Source organism: Dendrobates tinctorius, unplaced genomic scaffold, assembly GCF_039654945.1.
Source record: "Dendrobates tinctorius isolate UK_male_01 unplaced genomic scaffold, ASM3965494v1 ptg000086l, whole genome shotgun sequence".
Lineage (NCBI taxonomy): Eukaryota > Metazoa > Chordata > Amphibia > Anura > Dendrobatidae > Dendrobates > Dendrobates tinctorius.
The window spans coordinates 18,962,105-18,980,914 of NW_027361754.1; positions in this window are offsets into that span (position 1 = coordinate 18,962,105).

Here is an 18,810-nt window from a genome sequence, read left to right on the forward strand (position 1 = left end):
CCTAGCCCCAGGTATCAGTGGCTAGGAATAATTTTTTTTGCATCTTAATCGTGATTATTTTATTCCAAAGCATTCCAGAACCCCTTTTTTTCTCCATTTGCTTGTTGACACTGCAGACTACAGCCAGATCCTTTTCATAGTAATGCATGAAAATCCAGCAATTTTAAACAGGTTTACCCGTCCCAGCCATCATATCTGAGTGTGCAGAAAAATCTGCCATGTTTTGTGCTACTGTAGAAAAATTTTTTGGAGTGTCTTATACAATTTTTTGACACCATTTTGCTGCCAAAAAGATATTTAGCTACAGGGCAGATATTTTACACTGAGTTTTGTCCACCACACGGATTGCATAGCATTGCCCTCAAAATTGTGCCATTTCAGGTCTCCATAGAACATTTTTTGTTGTGTCATAGCCTACTTATTGACACAATTTTGTTGGTCAAAAAAAAAATACAGAGCAGATATTTGAAAGTGAGCTATCTCCGTCAGACGCCTCATCCATCTATGGGCTAAAAATTATGGGCTCCATTCAACTGTGTTTGCTTTGTCTTACTCTATTTCTATACACTATTTTGCTGTAAAAAAATAAAAAATACAGGCCACATATTGAACAGTGTGGTATCTCCGTCAGACACCTCATCTATCTGTGGGCTACAAATTGTGGCATTTGAGGGCTCCATTCAAGTGTTTTTGCTGTGTTTTACCTAGTTATTGACAACAGTTTGCTAAAGACAAAAAAATGGTATTTTAAATTGATATTTTAAACTGTGGTTTTCCCGCACACGGATCACATATAAGTTCGCTCCTAATTCAGCCATTTGTTGTGAACGTGGAAAATATTTTAGTCCATTTAAAATGGGCAAGGTACGTGGCAAGGGACAGGGAAGTGGGTGTGATGTTGATGGTGCATGCCGAGGCTGAGACAGTGGGCAAGCTGAAATTGGGCCACAACAAAAACCGACTTCTGCTGGCTCGACCTTCCTGTCCCAATCACTAGGGGATCGCAGCACCACACCTCTATTGAAGACAGAGCAGTGTCAAAAGGTTGTTGGTTGGATAGCAGATAATGCTTCCCGTCACTTTTCCATCACCACCACCACCACCATGTCTTCCACACGGTCAAGTCTGAGTAGCCGTGAGTCTGGACCGCATATTCCTCACCCTGATCCTCCTTCCTCCCACCATAATGAGTGTCCGGAGACAACTGATCCCACACTTGGACAGTCCAAAGAGATGTTCACTTCTCCACTTATAGATTCAGGCCTCTCGCCTGGTCCACTTGAAGTGGGGCAATATGAGATCGCATGTAGCGATGCCCAAATATTTGAGCAGCAAAGGTCATATGAAGACTATGGTGGAAACGTGTTACAAGAGGTGGACGATGATGAGTCACAATTGCCAGAAAGTCAGGAGGAGGACCAGGGTGCGGAAGTGGAAGACGTGGTGGTGGATGATATAGTAACTGACTCAACATGGCATGGTGGGTCGCCCCGTCGCTGGCTTCACCCAGGGCTGTCGGGTACTCGGTACCGGGCCGGTGTCAGGGGGATGATGTGTCACAGCAGCGGTGACCCGGTCGTGGGCCTGGGCCCCAATATCAATGGCAGTGGTGTTTGGTTGTAATGTAAAGTTCGTGACGCCACCCGTGGTATTTGGCAAGTAAGATGGTAAGCCAATGCTGCTTGCAGATCCACTGGGACTGATGGTGTGATGCAGCTAAGATGGTGTAGCTCCCCACAGGTGGAGCTGTTGTCCTAGGGCAGTGTATAGGTGCGATGGAGGAGTAGGGGCACGGAATGGTGTAGATGTTGATACCCCCAATGTAGCGGTGCTGATGCGGGAATGAATGGAGGACACCAGGGCTTGCAGTTTCAAAGCTTTACTTACAGTTCGTAGTGCACACAGGTGCCCGCTTCGGTACCATGTCCTCCGGGACAGAGGCCCAGCCGACCTCCAGGCAAGATAGGGCTCTCCCCGCCAGCACCCCTCCAACATGTGCCTTTGCTGAACGACTCCTCTATAGCGCCTATTGGTGTGAAGAACTCCAGCACCGTGGTTCTCTGAAGTTCCTCTTGTCAGATGTTCCTAACAACTCTCACTTGTGTGACAGACAGCTGTAGCCTGCTTCGGGGACTCCCTTCTCCTGAGTCCCGGCTCTCTATCCGTTTTGCTGTTGTGTCCCAAGTCTTGGATGGGAGTAGTGCATTTACAGCCAACTACTCCACCGGTGTCTGCTGCAGAACCATAAGTGTCCATACAACCTCGGGGACCGGGCCCCGGCCGTGCGCCGAGAACCTATAGGCAGGGTTCCTATCCAACCCACTCCTCCTCTCTGTTCTCCTTCCACTTCGTTCCGTACTTGTATTTCTCTCTCTTATGGAAATGCAGGTTACAGTTCTACGTCTCTCTCTCTCTTCTTCCAGGGACCCTCACTCCTCTCTGAGTGGCTTCCGTCCCGACTGACCTTCTGTCAGCCTGTCTTAGCTCTCTCTCTCGGCCCCCTAAGGGACTGACCTCGACTCCCGTCCGGGAGACTGGCCTCTACTCCCCTCTGGGAGACTGACCTGTAATTCTATCTTTCCCAGCCTCTTTATATTAACTCCACCCACCACCCAGCACATCTCGTGTTATGAAGCAGGGTTCCACGAAAGGTGCTCTGCTACCCCAAGCCTGAAGCTGCTAGGTGTCCCTGCTGAACTATCCTGTGTGTGGGATGCAGGTGTTGGAGTGTGGCAGGGAGTTCCCACCTTACCTGGATGGTGGGGCACCACACCTTAGGAGAAGGTGCAGTACCTCTGTGGCGACTGAGCCTCAGGGGCGCCACAAGGGCATGCAAAGCGAGGACAGCAGCATACAGGGGGAGGGAGGCATAGCACCCCAAGAGGCAGGAAGTAGCAGTGTGGTGGCCTCAGACAGAAGGTGGGAAATCGTTCCACGTAACACCAACACGACGGAAGGTGCCAGTCCAACTGTTAGGTATTCCTGAGTCTGGTTCTTTTTTAAAGACTCTGCAGATAACCCCAAACAGGACATTTGCACCACCTGCCATGCTCGCATCTGCAGGGGTAGCAAAACTACCAGCCTGACCACCATCATCATCAGGAACAGGGCAGCAAAGCACCCGACTTTGTGGCCCAAACCCCAGGCTCCAGGAACAGTGTCTGCAGGTGACACCACTGCTTCTTCCACTGTTGTGTGTACAAGCCAATCCCCTGTCCATGGTGCATGCGAAGATGCCTCCTGCCCTGCACCTGTCATTGCACACACTCAACTAGCACCATCATCAAGCACATCAACATCCTTGTCCCAGTGTAGCCTTCAGCTGTCCATACCACAGTCATTGGAACGCAAGTTGAAATATGCAGCCAACGCCGCAAAGGCCACAGTACTAAAGTCACACATTTTTCATCTGCTTGCGCTCAAAATTTTGCCTTTTAGGCTCATTTAAATGGAAGCTTTCCGCAACTTGATGGCGGCGGCTGTCCAAAGGTACTCGGTTCCCTGCCACCACTATTTCTCCCGGTGTGCGGTCGCGGCATTACACAAGAACGTGTCCCACAACATTACCCATGCCCTCAACAATGCTGTTACTGTGAAAGTCCACCCAACCATGGACATGTGGACAAGTGCTTGTGGGCAGAAATGGTACATCCCACTGACAGTTCACTGGGTTAACATAGTGGAAGCTAGGACCAAGTCGGATCTTGGGATGGAACACGTCCTCTCAACGTCGAGGATTGCAGGCCCTAAGTCAATCAGGGTTGCCCCCACTGTGTACAGATCCTGCACCTCCTTCTCCTTTTCAGCCTCTATCTCTGAAATAAGCACATCAGTCACAAGCTGGAAGCATTGCAGCACTGCCTCAGCAAAGCATCAACAGGCTGTGCAGAAACTAACATGCTTAGGTGACAAACCGCACAATGCTGAAGAGTTCTGGACAGCTCTGAAAGAGCAGTGAGATCTGTGGCTGACACCGCTGAACCTACAGCCAGGCAATATTGTGTGTGACAATGGCTGGAACCTGGTGACGGCTCTGAGGCGAGGCAAGCTCACATACGTACCATGCCTGGCCCATGTGCCTCATTGTTCAACGGTTTCTCAAAAGCTACCCAGAGCTGCAGGATCTGCTTGTGAAAGTACGCTGCCTGTGTGCCCATTTTAGAAAGGCAGCTACAGCTTCAGCCGCACTTACTTCAGCAGCGTTTGCATCTTCCGGCTCACCGACTGGTCAGTGATGTCCCCACGCGTTGGAACTCTACACTGCAGATGTTTGAAAGTATTTGTGAGCAGAAGATGGCAGTTGACTACCAGCATCAACAAGGCCATCGGTATTCAGTTCAGACTCCACAAATAAGACCTCAGGAGTGGACATGGATGTCAGATATATGTACCATCCTACAAAACTATGAGTACTCCACCAAGATGGTGAGCGGCGATGACGCCATAATTAGCACCACCATTCTGCTTCTCTGCATTCTGAAAAGTTCTCTGCTCACAATGAAAGAAGACGAATTGCAGGCAGAGCAGGATGAGATGGAGCAAGGAACCATACAGGGTGATTACACACAGCCCAGCCTTATGTCATCGCAATGTGGATTGGTTGACAATGAGGAACAGGAGGAGTAGAAAGAAGAACAGGAGCTACTTTCATGCGCTATAGACGGTACTACAAAAAACTGTCATGGCGTCTGTTCAATGTGGATGGCCTGAGGACAGGGGGGAGGAGGAGGAGGACAGCATGGTCAGTCATCCTCTTGGTGAGGACACAGAAGTCTTGCCTGTTAGCAGTTTGGCATGGATGGCTGACTTTATATTGTGCTGCCTTTCCCGTGACCCTCGCATTATCAAAATTTTCGGTGACACTTATTACTGGTTAGTGACACTTCTAGACCCATGCTACAAGGAGAGCTTTCAGTCTCTTCTTCCAGAGGCAGACAGGTGTACTATAATGGTGCAGTACCAGAGGGCCATTGTTGCGGAAATATTTAAAATATTCCCATCTGAAAACGCTGGTGGCAGAGGTCACAGTTCGTTGGATAACCAAGGAGTACAGGCGAGAGAGAGACACAACTCCAATCCAGATTAGTAACAGTAAGTCACACCTGATAAATACACTGAAATGTATAAAAATTAAATAAAAAGATTACCATACAAAATAATAAAATAAATATGATATGGTATTAAATATACAGGTATCACAGATGTGTCTCTATGGTTGAATGGCAGACCATTCGGTTAATTATACTATATATAACCACAATGCTGGATCAAAAATACAAACAAAAATAAAAATGATAATAATAAAACAGGGATGGCTCAAATATTTAAAAAGCCTTTATTGAAATCAAATTCTTATAATTAATTCTTATGAGCTGGTGTGTTGCATAGGCACTTTTCTCTTACATTATTTTAATCATTTCTTTGCCAATTGATTTCAATAAAGGCTTTTTAAATATTTGGGCCATCCCTGTTTTATTATTATTATCATTTTTAAAATTTGTTTGTAATTTTTGATCCAGCATTGTGGTTATATATAGTACAACTCCAATCCAGCAGAGGCAGGGGAACCCTGGCAAAGTTCTGGTAGAGTTTTCTCTGACCCATGCACCTCTTCACACTCACACATGAGTATACGCTTCCTTATATTGGCTATTTGATGTATCCTCCTCCTTATTCTCATCCTCATCATCCACCACCACTAGATCACCATGGTGACCGTGGTCCATGATGCAACAGCCACTAGAAATTTTTGCCAGGGTGTTTATGATGCCCATAACAAATTTTTTAACAAATATGTTGATGTGTACCCCCCAAGGGGAATGTGTTCCGTGATGCAACTGGGTCACCCTCCCAGGGCCGTGGGGTACTCGGTACCGGGCCGGTGTCAGGGGGATGGGTCACAGCAGCGAAAACGCGGTCCATGGCCCTGGGCACCCAAATCAAAGGTGGTGGTTTTTATTGTAGTTTATGGGAATAGTTCGTGACGCCACCTGTGGTGTTTGGCAAGTAGGATGTTAAGCCAATGCTGCGTGCAGATCCGCTGGGACTGATAGTGTGATGCAGCAAAGATGGTGTAGCTCCCCACAGGTGGAGCTGTAGTCCCAGGGCAGTGTAGGTGCAATGGATATGTAGAAGTGCAGGATGGTGTGGATGCTGGTACCCAGATATAGCGGTGCTGAAGGTGTTAGCGACGAAGGAATGGAGGACACCAGAGCTTGAAGTTTCAAAGCTTTACTCACAGTTCGTGGTACACACCGGTGCCTGCCTCCGTGCCGTGTCCTCTGGGGTAGAGACTCAATCAACCTCCCGGGCATGTCAGGGCTCTCCTCTCAAACACTCCGCCAACATGTACCTTTCCTGAACGACTCCTCCAATGCACCTTGTGGTGTGAAGCACTCCAGTACTTAGTTACCCTGGAATACCTCCTGTCTAGATGTTCCTAGAACTCTACTTGTATGACACACAGCTGTAGCCTGCTCAGAGATGCTCCTGGATCCCGGCTCTCTATCCGTGTTGCTGTTGTGTCCCAAGTCTTGGATGGGAGTAGTGCCTTTACAGCCAACTACTCCACCGATGTCTGCTGCAGAACCATAAGTGCCCATACAACCTCGGGGATCGGGCCCCGGCCTTGCGCTGAGAACCTATAGGCAGGGTTCCTATCCAACCCACTCCTCCTCTCTGTTCTCTTCACTCCTTCGTTCCATACTTGTCTCTCCTTCGTATGGATGCTTACGTTACAGTTCTACGTCTCTCCACCTTTCTTACTTTCCTCACTGAGTGGCTTCCTACTCTGCCGACCTTCTGTCAGACTGAACCTGTAATTCTAAACCTTCCCAACCTTTTATATGGATCTAAACTCCAGCCACCTCCCAGCACATCTTGTGTTACGAAGCAAGGACCCACGAAAGGTGCTTTGCTACCCTCTAAGCATGGAGCTGCAATCTGGTCCTTTGCTGAACTATCCTGTGTGCGGGTGTAGGTGTTGGAGTGTGGAAAAGAGCTCCCAACTTACCAGGATGTTGGGGCACTACACCTTAGGAGAAGGAGCAGTACCTCTGTGGCGACTGAGCCTCAGGGGCGCCATGCAACAGCCAAGTAATTTTTTTCAAGGGTGTTTATGATGGAGGGGGAGTAGATTCACACAGAGTTCACCTCAAAGGAAGGGAGGGTAACAAATGGTGGCAGTGGGATTGGGGGTGAAGAAGCAGTTACCTGACAGGAGAAAACAAACTCCTCCACCAAGCTTGCTGCTGGGGCGGGGGGGTGGGAAAGGTGGAACCCACCATATGAGAATGCAGCAGGAGAGGCTGTGTAACAGGGAGTGAGCCATGTTTCGGTGATGGCGAGGAAGGAAAGTTTGTTAGTAGAGTTGAGCGACTTTTGGTTTTTTAGGGTCGAGTTTCGTTTCGTGAAACCTGACTTTTCCAAAAGTCGGGTCGAGCAAGATCGGCCGATTATAGGGAAAAGTCGGGGTTGTCCCGAAACACGAAACCCAGTGTAAGTCAATGGGGAATAAAAGTCGGCAGTGAGAGGAGGACAGGAAACACCCCTACAGTGCCCATTTGAATGCCAAAAGCATCAATTCTTCTTACTTAAGCTTGTCAACCTTAATTAACTTCATAATACAAGTTACGCACTGAAAAATGGGGGTTATTTGGCTAAAGTTGTGGGGGGGTAGGGCTGGCTCCAGGTTTTCATGTGCCCTGGGCGAAAGAGCGCCCCTTTAACACATACCACAACTCATCATGCTCCGATACGGCAGAGAAATAGCGGTATAGTACAATGAAAAATACTTCACTTTTTACATCTCAAGACGAGGCCCATCTATTTCTCCATACAGAATCATTGGTCCCATATAATGTTTGAAACAGTATATGATGAGCTCCACATAATGCTACAGTATATGTTGGTCCCCATGGATGAAGCTCCACTGTCTTATGGGCCCAAATAATGCTCCAAACATAATGGGCCCCATTTCTAATGCTCTAGTGTATAATGGGCCCTGTAAATGCTGCTCCAGTGTCTGATGTCCACCTTTGGAATGTTCCAGTGTATGGTGGGCACCATCTATCATTCTCCAGAGTATTGTGCTCCCCAAAAATTGCTGTCCCAACATTGAAAACAATCAAATAAGTCTCCTCGCTAGGGAATCCCTGTACTAGTCTGGACTCCTCGTCATCCCCATCTTCCATCTCACTGCACAGTATTTCAACCTTGCAAGTGCTGTGATCCTGAGCAAGCAGGGGGGCCCACTCGTTGGTGACGGCACTGGCACAGGGCCCCTCATAGTACAGTGGTGTGTCTGATGGCGGGTGGGCCGAACCTGCACTTTCATCTGCAGCTACCTCTTTGTCACCGTGTAAGATGGAACTGTATATGGGAAGGGTAACCTGAGTTTCATCAGGGTCAGATTCAGGCCGTGTAGCGTGCGAGGGGAATGTAGTGGTCTGGGTCAATGTACCAGCAGATTCATCGAGCAGTGGCTGGGCATCAGTGCACTTGTGTCGCCCCCAGGAGTACGGTCGCCACAGTGGCATTACCTTCCTCCTAGGGAGTGTGATGTCATGCTTGGGAGCAACGAAGGATCTCTCTAGCAGGTTAACTGATTGGGCGGCGTTATTCCCACGAGTCATGACCCTCCAAACAGCGTTCATGAAGGCAAAGTGTTTGTTTTACGTGGGCAGTATGGTTGCAAAGCTGAACCTTAAAGGAATGTCCAGAAGGGCACCACCAGGAGTGGAGCCTACGGTTAAATTCGACTCCACCTGGGAAACCTCAACCATGCCAGCTACAGAAAAGATGCACACATTGCAAGCTTAATTCCGTTAACGAACGAGACTCCGTCATGCCCCGCGGTCTGAGTCCGGCTTACTAGAGGGACACGTGAGGCTCTGGCACATGAGATTGGCCAATAACTGGTGTGTCATGCCCTTACATGTCCGTGGCTGCATGTGCGCTACACTGAAAAGGCCAGCGTTTGTCGCTTACAGGTGCAGATAACCCGCTGAACAAAGTTAGTGATGGGGATCACTGATTACAATTATTACCCGCGAACGATGATTTCCCAGTAAGTGCAGGTCAACCGCAGTTCTGGAATTAGGCCTAACCGTCATTCCTGAAAAAATGAAAAACTTACGTGTGCAAACCACAGGTGCTGTAGCTTGCTTAACAGCTCGCCAGCCGTTCTCACGCCCAGTATGGATTACACGTGATTGCACAAAGGTGAGAAAGGGTACCGTATCCCCGGATAACATGTATGGATAGTGTACACATTCAAAATATATGTCAATACATCAGGACGCAGGCTCAGACGGTGTTAGGCCCAGTATGGCTTGCACGTGATTGCACAAAGGTGAGAAAGGGTACCGTATCCCCGGATAACATGTATGGATAGCGTACACATTGAAAATATATGTCTATACATCAGGAGGCAGGATCAGAGGGTGTTAGGCCCAGTATGGCTTGCACGTGATTGCACAAAGGTGAGAAAGGGTACCGTATCCCCGGATAACATGTATGGATAGCGTACACATTCAAAATATATGTCTATACATCAGGAGGCAGGCTCAGACGGTGTTAGGCTCAGTATGGATTGCACGTGATTGCACAAAGGTGAGAAAGGGTACCGTATCCCCGGATAACATGTATGGATAGCGTACACATTCAAAATATATGTCTATACATCAGGAGGCAGGCTCAGACGGTGTTAGGCCCAGTATGGATTGTACGTGATTGCACAAAGGTGAGAAAGGGTACCGTATCCCCGGATAACATGTATGGATAGCGTACACATTCAAAATATATGTCTATACATCAGGAGGCAGGCTCAGACGGTGTTAGACCCAGTATGGATTGCACGTGATTGCACAAAAGGTGAGAAAGGGTACCGTATCCCCGGATAACATGTATGGATAGCGTACACATTCAAAATATATGTCTATACATCAGGAGGCAGGCTCAGACGGTGTCAGGCACAGTATGGATTTGACGGCCCAGACTACACAGCGGAGGAGCAGGGAGAGGTAAAGATTGCAAATGCTGGGGCCCTGCCCAAGCAAGGGGGGCCCACTCGTGGGCGTCGGTACTGGCACTGGGCCCCTCATAGTACGGCGGTGTGTCTGATGGCGGGTGTGCACCACCACCGTCAGAGACACTTGATTGCACTATGAGGGACCCTGTGCCAGTGCCCGCGCCCAAGAGTCGGCCTACCCACCTGTCCAGGGCAACGGCATTCGCACGGTGTCGTGCGCTAGGTGGTGACCCCGGCCATGGGGGGGGGAGGCAGCACAGTTAGGGAGTTTTAGAAAGTGGCATATGTTGATGTTGGACATTCAGCTGATGCAAAAGGCGAAATAGGTCAAGTCCCAGGAAGAGGTGGACCAAAGCAAGCCATTTTTCTGTCACCCTATGTGTCATCAGGGGAAGGTGGGACAAAATCCTTGGAAACCCATGCATGGTTCATTTTAATGAAGGTTAGATCATCCACATTTTGGGTTGACAGACGGGTCCTTTTTTCTGTCAGGATTGATCCAGCTGCACTGAAGACTCTTTCCGATAGCACACTTGCAGCTGGGCAAGCGAGCTCCTGTAAGGCATATTGTGCCAAATCAGGCCAGGTGTCCAGTTTAGCAGCCCAATAGTCAAAGGGGAATGACCTGTGTGGGAGAACATCGATATGGGAGGAAAAGTAGTTTGTAACCATAGTTGACAACTGCTGTCTCCTGTCACTTTCCATCGATGCAGTATTACCAGTTGTGTGAGCGGTACTTGAAAAATCAGTCCACAACATTGTCATGAAACCCCTGTCTCCAACGCCACTTCTGCTGTGTGCACCATGAACACCTCTGCCAAGCTGCCCCCGGCCTGTACGGCTTGTGTGAGAACCATCACCGCTGCTGTGTGATGGGAATGCCTCAACCAACCGATTTACCAGAGTTGCTTGTTTATTAGCCAATATTAGGTCAAGGTTCTCCTGTGGCATGATGTTTTGTAATTTGCCTTTATAGCGTGGATCCAGGATGCTGGCCAACCAGTAGTCGTCATCGTTCATCATTTTGGCAATGCGGGGGTCCCTTTTTAGGATCTGCAAGGCATAATCTGACATGTGGGCCAATGTTCCCGGTGTCAATGATGCACTGCGAGTGCTGGGTGGAGGAGCACTTTCTGGCAAATCCACATCCCTCCAGTCACGCACAAACCCTGTACCAGACCTTGCCACGCCAACATTTTCACTTGCCCCACGAGATGCATCCTCCTCCCCTAAGTAATCATCCCCATCATCATCCTCCTCCTCCTCTTCTTCCTCCACCTCGTCCAGGAGAGGTCCCTGAGCAGACAATGGCTGAATGTCATCAAGGATTCCCTCCTCCTCTTCCTCCTCATCAACATTGGCTGCAGACGCCTGCTCCTTAAGGTGCGTCAAAGTTTGCATGAGCAGACGCATAAGTGGGATGCTCATGCTTAGGATGGCGTCGTCTGCGCTTACCAGCCGTGTGCATTCCTCAAAACACTGAAGGACTTTACAGAGGTCTTTCAGCTTCGACCACTGAACACCTGTCAACTCCATGTCTGCTCTCAAAGTGCCTGGCCGTGTATCCTCCCACAAATGCATTATGGCCTGCCTCTGCTCGCACAGCCGCTCCACCATGTGCAGGGTGGATTTCCACCTTGTTGCAATGTCGATAATGAGGCGGTGGTTGGGAAGGTGGAGGAATCGCTGCAGCTTCTGCATACGAACGGAGTGTACAGGCGACCGGCGGATGTGCGCTCACAGTCTTCGCACCTTCTGGAGCAGGGCTGTTAACTCCGGATAATTTTTGAGGAAGCACTGCACCACCAGGTTCAAGGTGTGAGCCAAGCAAGGTATGTGGCTGAGTTTTGAAAGGGCTATGGCTGCCACAAAATTACGGCCGTTATCACTAACTACCTTGCCTGCCTCAAGATGTACACTGCCCATCCATGACTCAGTTTGTCGCTTCAAGTACTCGGCCAGCACCTCGGCGGAGTGTCTGTCGCCCAAACACATCATCTGCAACACAGCCTGCTGACGCTTTCCACTAGCTGCTCGATAGGGGGACACCTCGTGTGCAACAGTGGCAGCTGCAGATGGAGTGCTTGTACGACTGCGCTCTGTGGACGAGCTTTCGCTTCTGGAGGAGGAGGAGGAGGGTTGAACGCCTACAGCCAACTGTTTCCTATACCGTGGGCTAGGCAGCACTGTCCCACCACCGCTGTCCCCTGTGGACCCTGCATCCACCACATTAACCCAGTGCGCAGTGATGGACACGTAACGGCCCTGGCCATGCCGACTGGACCATGCATCAGTTGTGAGGTGCACCTTTCCACTCACTGACTGCTTGAGTGCATGGACAATGCGGTCTTTTACATGATGGTGGAGGGCTGGGATGGTTTTGCGAGAGAAGAAGTGGCGACTGGGTAGGTCATAGCGTGGTACTGCATAGGCCATGAGTTCGCGGAAAGCTGCGCTTTCCACCAACCGATAGGGCATCATCTCAAATGAGATTAGTTTGGCAATGTGGGCGTTCAAACCCAGTGTACGCGGATGAGAGACTGAGTACTTTCTTGACCTACTCATAGTGTCTGGGAGGGTGAGCTGGACTTGAGAGCTGCATATGGTGGAAGTAGCGGTGAACAGGGCGGACTGAGAGAGGGTTGATGATGGTGATGGAGTTGGTGTTCTTTCTGATGGCCTAGATTCAGTATTTCGTTGATATAACAGTGGGATTCCCTGACTGCTGTGGCCTTGCAACGACACCTCAACATTTGCTGCTGTGCTAACCGGTGGGCTTACAGTGGGGGAAACAATGTAGCGTTGTTGACTACCTTCTTTGTGATCAGTTGCACATGTGGCACTTGAGGTTTGGTGTTGTGTCCACGCTTGCAAGTGCATGCTGGTTAAATGTCTAAGCATGCAACTGGTATTCAAATTTTTCAGATTTTTCCCTCGGCTAAAGGTCTTTGCGCACTTCTTACAGATAACCTTGGCCTGATCATGAGGATTTTGTTCAAAAAAGTGCCAAACTGCACTCTTCCTACTTTGGCAGACATTTTGCGGCCTAGCACGCTGTGATCTTTTGACCGTCTGGACAAGCTGTCCAGCAACTCTTTTGATTTTTGGAACCTGTCTTTGGAGTGCTCCGGGCCTGCCAGATAACAGCTGTTGCGATGTCGATGTCTGCTGTGGATGCTCCTCCTCATCTGAGCTATTGGAAGCAGCACCCTCTTCCCCCAGTGGATGCCAATCTGGGTCAACAACTGGGTCATCCATCACCTCCTCTTCAATGTCATGTGCACCTTCCTCTGTGTCACCGTGTATGGTGGTATAGTGTGCGGGAAGGGGCACCTGAGTCTCATCAGGGTCAGAATCTGGCTCTGTACACTCCGAGGACAATGTAGTGCTCTGAGTGAATGTACCAGCAGAATCATCTATCAGCGGCTGTGCATCAGTGCACTCCATGTCAGATTCATCTTGGCCTGGGTAATTCACCATTTCACTTGATAATCAAGGCATGGTATGTGAAAACAGCTCCATGGAGTAATCAGTAGTATGGCCTGCGTCATCCTTCAATCTTGTTTGGGGTGAAGGACACAAGGAAAGGTGTGGTTCATGAACATGAGCCTCCAATGACGACTCAGTGCTTTTACTTTTTACAACTTCAGAAGAGGAGGCGATAGAGCTGGAGGCTGAGTCAGCAATGTAAGACAAAACTTTTTCCTGATGCTCTGACTTTAAAAGCGGTTTGCCAACTCCAAGAAATCTAAGCCTTCGAAGCCTTATGGAGCCAGACGATGACGCAGGCTCAACACCTCCTGCATTCGGTCCTATTTTGCTCTTGCCACTACCACCAGATCCACCACCAACACCATCATTACCAGCTGCCAACCCCCCGTCCAATTCCACGGCCTCTTCCACCAGCCTTCCTCATTTTTTGTAGAAATGTAGGCAAAATCCAACAAACTATATAGTAATGTAAAACAAGGTACAAGGTGTCTATAGGACAGGGGAGATTTTGAATTTCTGCAGACACTAGTGGACACTGGACACTTTTGGATTGTGTGAGGCCCACTGAATAGCAGAGCGCTATGTCACAGGCTCGATGGCACAGGTGTGAAAAAAGGGACTACAGGATAAGGGAGATTTTGAATTTCTGCAGACACTAGTGGACACTGGACACTTTTGGATTGTGTGAGGCCCACTGAATATCAGAGCGCTATGTCACAGGCTCGACGGCACAGGTGTGAAAAAAGGGACTACAGGATAAGGGAGATTTTGAATTTCTGCAGACACTAGTGGACACTGGACACTTTTGGATTGTGTGAGGCCCACTGAATATCAGAGCGCTATGTCACAGGCTCGATGGCACAGGTGTGAAAAAAGGGACTACAGGATAAGGGAGATTTTGAATTTCTGCAGACACTAGTGGACACTGGACACTTTTGGATTGTGTGAGGCCCACTGAATATCAGAGCGCTATGTCACAGGCTCGATGGCACAGGTGTGAAAAAAGGGACTACAGGATAAGGGAGATTTTGAATTTCTGCAGACACTAGTGGACACTGGACACTTTTGGATTGTGTGAGGCCCACTGAATATCAGAGCGCTATGTCACAGGCTCGATGGCACAGGTGTGAAAAAAGGGACTACAGGATAAGGGAGATTTTGAATTTCTGCAGACACTAGTGGACACTGGACACTTTTGGATTGTGTGAGGCCCACTGAATATCAGAGCGCTATGTCACAGGCTCGATGGCACAGCTGTGAAAAAAGGGATTACAGGATAAGGGAGATTTTGAATTTCTGCACACACTAGTGGACACTGGACACTTTTGGATTGTGTGAGGCCCACTGAATATCAGAGCGCTATGTCACAGGCTCGATGGCACAGGTGTGAAAAAAGGGACTACAGGATAAGGGAGATTTTGAATTTCTGCAGACACTAGTGGACACTGGACACTTTTGGATTGTGTGAGGCCCACTGAATATCAGAGCGCTATGTCACAGGCTCGATGGCACAGGTGTGAAAAAAGGGACTACAGGATAAGGGAGATTTTGAATTTCTGCAGACACTAGTGGACACTGGACACTTTTGGATTGTGTGAGGCCCACTGAATATCAGAGCGCTATGTCACAGGCTCGATGGCACAGGTGTGAAAAAAGGGACTACAGGATAAGGGAGATTTTGAATTTCTGCAGACACTAGTGGACACTGGACACTTTTGGATTGTGTGAGGCCCACTGAATATCAGAGCGCTATGTCACAGGCTCGATGGCACAGGTGTGAAAAAAGGGACTACAGGATAAGGGAGATTTTGAATTTCTGCAGACACTAGTGGACACTGGACACTTTTGGATTGTGTGAGGCCCACTGAATATCAGAGCGCTATGTCACAGGCTCGATGGCACAGGTGTGAAAAAAGGGACTACAGGATAAGGGAGATTTTGAATTTCTGCAGACACTAGTGGACACTGGACACTTTTGGATTGTGTGAGGCCCACTGAATATCAGAGCGCTATGTCACAGGCTCGATGGCACAGGTGTGAAAAAAGGGACTACAGGATAAGGGAGATTTTGAATTTCTGCAGACACTAGTGGACACTGGACACTTTTGGATTGTGTGAGGCCCACTGAATATCAGAGCGCTATGTCACAGGCTCGATGGCACAGGTGTGAAAAAAGGGACTACAGCATAAGGGAGATTTTGAATTTCTGCAGACACTAGTGGACACTGGACACTTTTGGATTGTGTGAGGCCCACTGAATATCAGAGCGCTATGTCACAGGCTCGATGGCACAGGTGTGAAAAAAGGGACTACAGGATAAGGGAGATTTTGAATTTCTGCAGACACTAGTGGACACTGGACACTTTTGGATTGTGTGAGGCCCACTGAATATCAGAGCGCTATGTCACAGGCTCGATGGCACAGGTGTGAAAAAAGGGACTACAGGATAAGGGAGATTTTGAATTTCTGCAGACACTAGTGGACACTGGACACTTTTGGATTGTGTGAGGCCCACTGAATATCAGAGCGCTATGTCACAGGCTCGATGGCACAGGTGTGAAAAAAGGGACTACAGGATAAGGGAGATTTTGAATTTCTGCAGACACTAGTGGACACTGGACACTTTTGGATTGTGTGAGGCCCACTGAATATCAGAGCGCTATGTCACAGGCTCGATGGCACAGGTGTGAAAAAAGGGACTACAGGATAAGGGAGATTTTGAATTTCTGCAGACACTAGTGGACACTGGACACTTTTGGATTGTGTGAGGCCCACTGAATATCAGAGCGCTATGTCACAGGCTCGATGGCACAGGTGTGAAAAAAGGGACTACAGGATAAGGGAGATTTTGAATTTCTGCAGACACTAGTGGACACTGGACACTTTTGGATTGTGTGAGGCCCACTGAATATCAGAGCGCTATGTCACAGGCTCGATGGCACAGGTGTGAAAAAAGGGACTACAGCATAAGGGAGATTTTGAATTTCTGCAGACACTAGTGGACACTGGACACTTTTGGATTGTGTGAGGCCCACTGAATATCAGAGCGCTATGTCACAGGCTCGATGGCACAGGTGTGAAAAAAGGGACTACAGGATAAGGGAGATTTTGAATTTCTGCAGACACTAGTGGACACTGGACACTTTTGGATTGTGTGAGGCCCACTGAATATCAGAGCGCTATGTCACAGGCTCGATGGCACAGGTGTGAAAAAAGGGACTACAGGATAAGGGAGATTTTGAATTTCTGCAGACACTAGTGGACACTGGACACTTTTGGATTGTGTGAGGCCCACTGAATATCAGAGCGCTATGTCACAGGCTCGATGGCACAGGTGTGAAAAAAGGGACTACAGGATAAGGGAGATTTTGAATTTCTGCAGACACTAGTGGACACTGGACACTTTTGGATTGTGTGAGGCCCACTGAATATCAGAGCGCTATGTCACAGGCTCGATGGCACAGGTGTGAAAAAAGGGACTACAGGATAAGGGAGATTTTGAATTTCTGCAGACACTAGTGGACACTGGACACTTTTGGATCGTGTGAGGCCCACTGAATATCAGAGCGCTATGTCACAGGCTCGATGGCACAGGTGTGAAAAAAGGGACTACAGGATAAGGTAGATTTTGAATTTCTGCAGACACTAGTGGACACTGGACACTTTTGGATTGTGTGAGGCCCACTGAATATCAGAGCGCTATGTCACAGGCTCGATGGCACAGGTGTGAAAAAAGGGACTACAGGATAAGGGAGATTTTGAATTTCTGCAGACACTAGTGAACACTGGACACTTTTGGATTGTGTGAGGCCCACTGAATATCAGAGTGCTATGTCACAGGCTTGATGGCACAGGTGTGAAAAAAGGGACTACAGGATAAGGGAGATTTTGAATTTCTGCAGACACTAGTGGACACTGGACACTTTTGGATTGTGTGAGGCCCACTGAATATCAGAGCGCTATGTCACAGGCTCGATGGCACAGGTGTGAAAAAAGGGACTAGAGGATAAGGGAGATTTTGAATTTCAGCAGACACTAGTGGACACTGGACACTTTTGGATTGTGTGAGGCCCACTGAATATCAGAGCGCTATGTCACAGGCTCGATGGCACAGGTGTGAAAAAAGGGACTACAGGATAAGGGAGATTTTGAATTTCTGCAGACACTAGTGGACACTGGACACTTTTGGATTGTGTGAGGCCCACTGAATATCAGAGCGCTATGTCACAGGCTCGATGTCACAGGTGTGAAAAAAGGGACTACAGGATAAGGGAGATTTTGAATTTCTGCAGACACTAGTGGACACTGGACACTTTTGGATTGTGTGAGGCCCACTGACGCTGTATGGTGTGAAAAAATGCACGCTCAGTACCTCAGCAGGACAAAAAAAAAAATTGGGATTGCTTTTAAAAAAGCAGTTTGCAGAGCAATGGGGAAACAGCAATGCAGCTGTTAGGAAGCCTTAGAAGGCAGCCTAACAACCAATACCGCTGATCCACCACAATATAGCCTCCCCTTGCACTGCACACACAGTGACTGGTGTGTTGTACAGGCAAAATCGCTAGCAGCAGAAGCAGTTTTTTTTTTCTTCTTCCCTGCCTAACGCTCTCCCTACAGAATCAGCAACCTCTCCCTATGCTAAGATCGGCAGAAGTAAGATGGTGGTCGGCATGCACGCCCTTTTATAACCCCTGTGACGCCCACCAAAGCAAGCCAATCACTTGCATGCCCTTCTGAAAGATGGTGGTGACCCCTGTCTATGTCATCACGTTGCCCACAGTGTCCGTGGATCCTGATTGGCTGAAAAAGAGCACAAAACAAACTTTTGAAACGCGACTTTGGCGCGTAAGTCACCGACCTCGTGGCCGACCTCATCCTAGGGTCGGGTTTCGTTTCATGAAACCCGACTTTGCCAAAAGTCGGCGACTTTTGAAATTTTTCGACCTGTTTCGCTCAACTCTATTTGTTAGTAATAAAGAGATCATGGATGAAGCAAAGCTTGTTGCAGACAGAGCGAGCATTCCACAGAGCTCCTGTTAGTGGGACTGGGGAAGTTGGGGCCAGGCGAATGGGTATAAGGTTGGAGAGGATACGGAAAGTTGTGATTGAGCATGGATGGGAGGTAGAAATGACTGTGGGAATGTGGTGAGGAGGGCCAGGATTTGGAGAGATATCGCCGGCAGTGAGGAGGAGCAGAGAGAGTGTTAGGAGGTGGGAGCAGGAGAGGGCATGAGGGGGCTGTCTGTGTTTGGAGACAGAGGATTGTATGTTGAGAAACTGATGAGGAA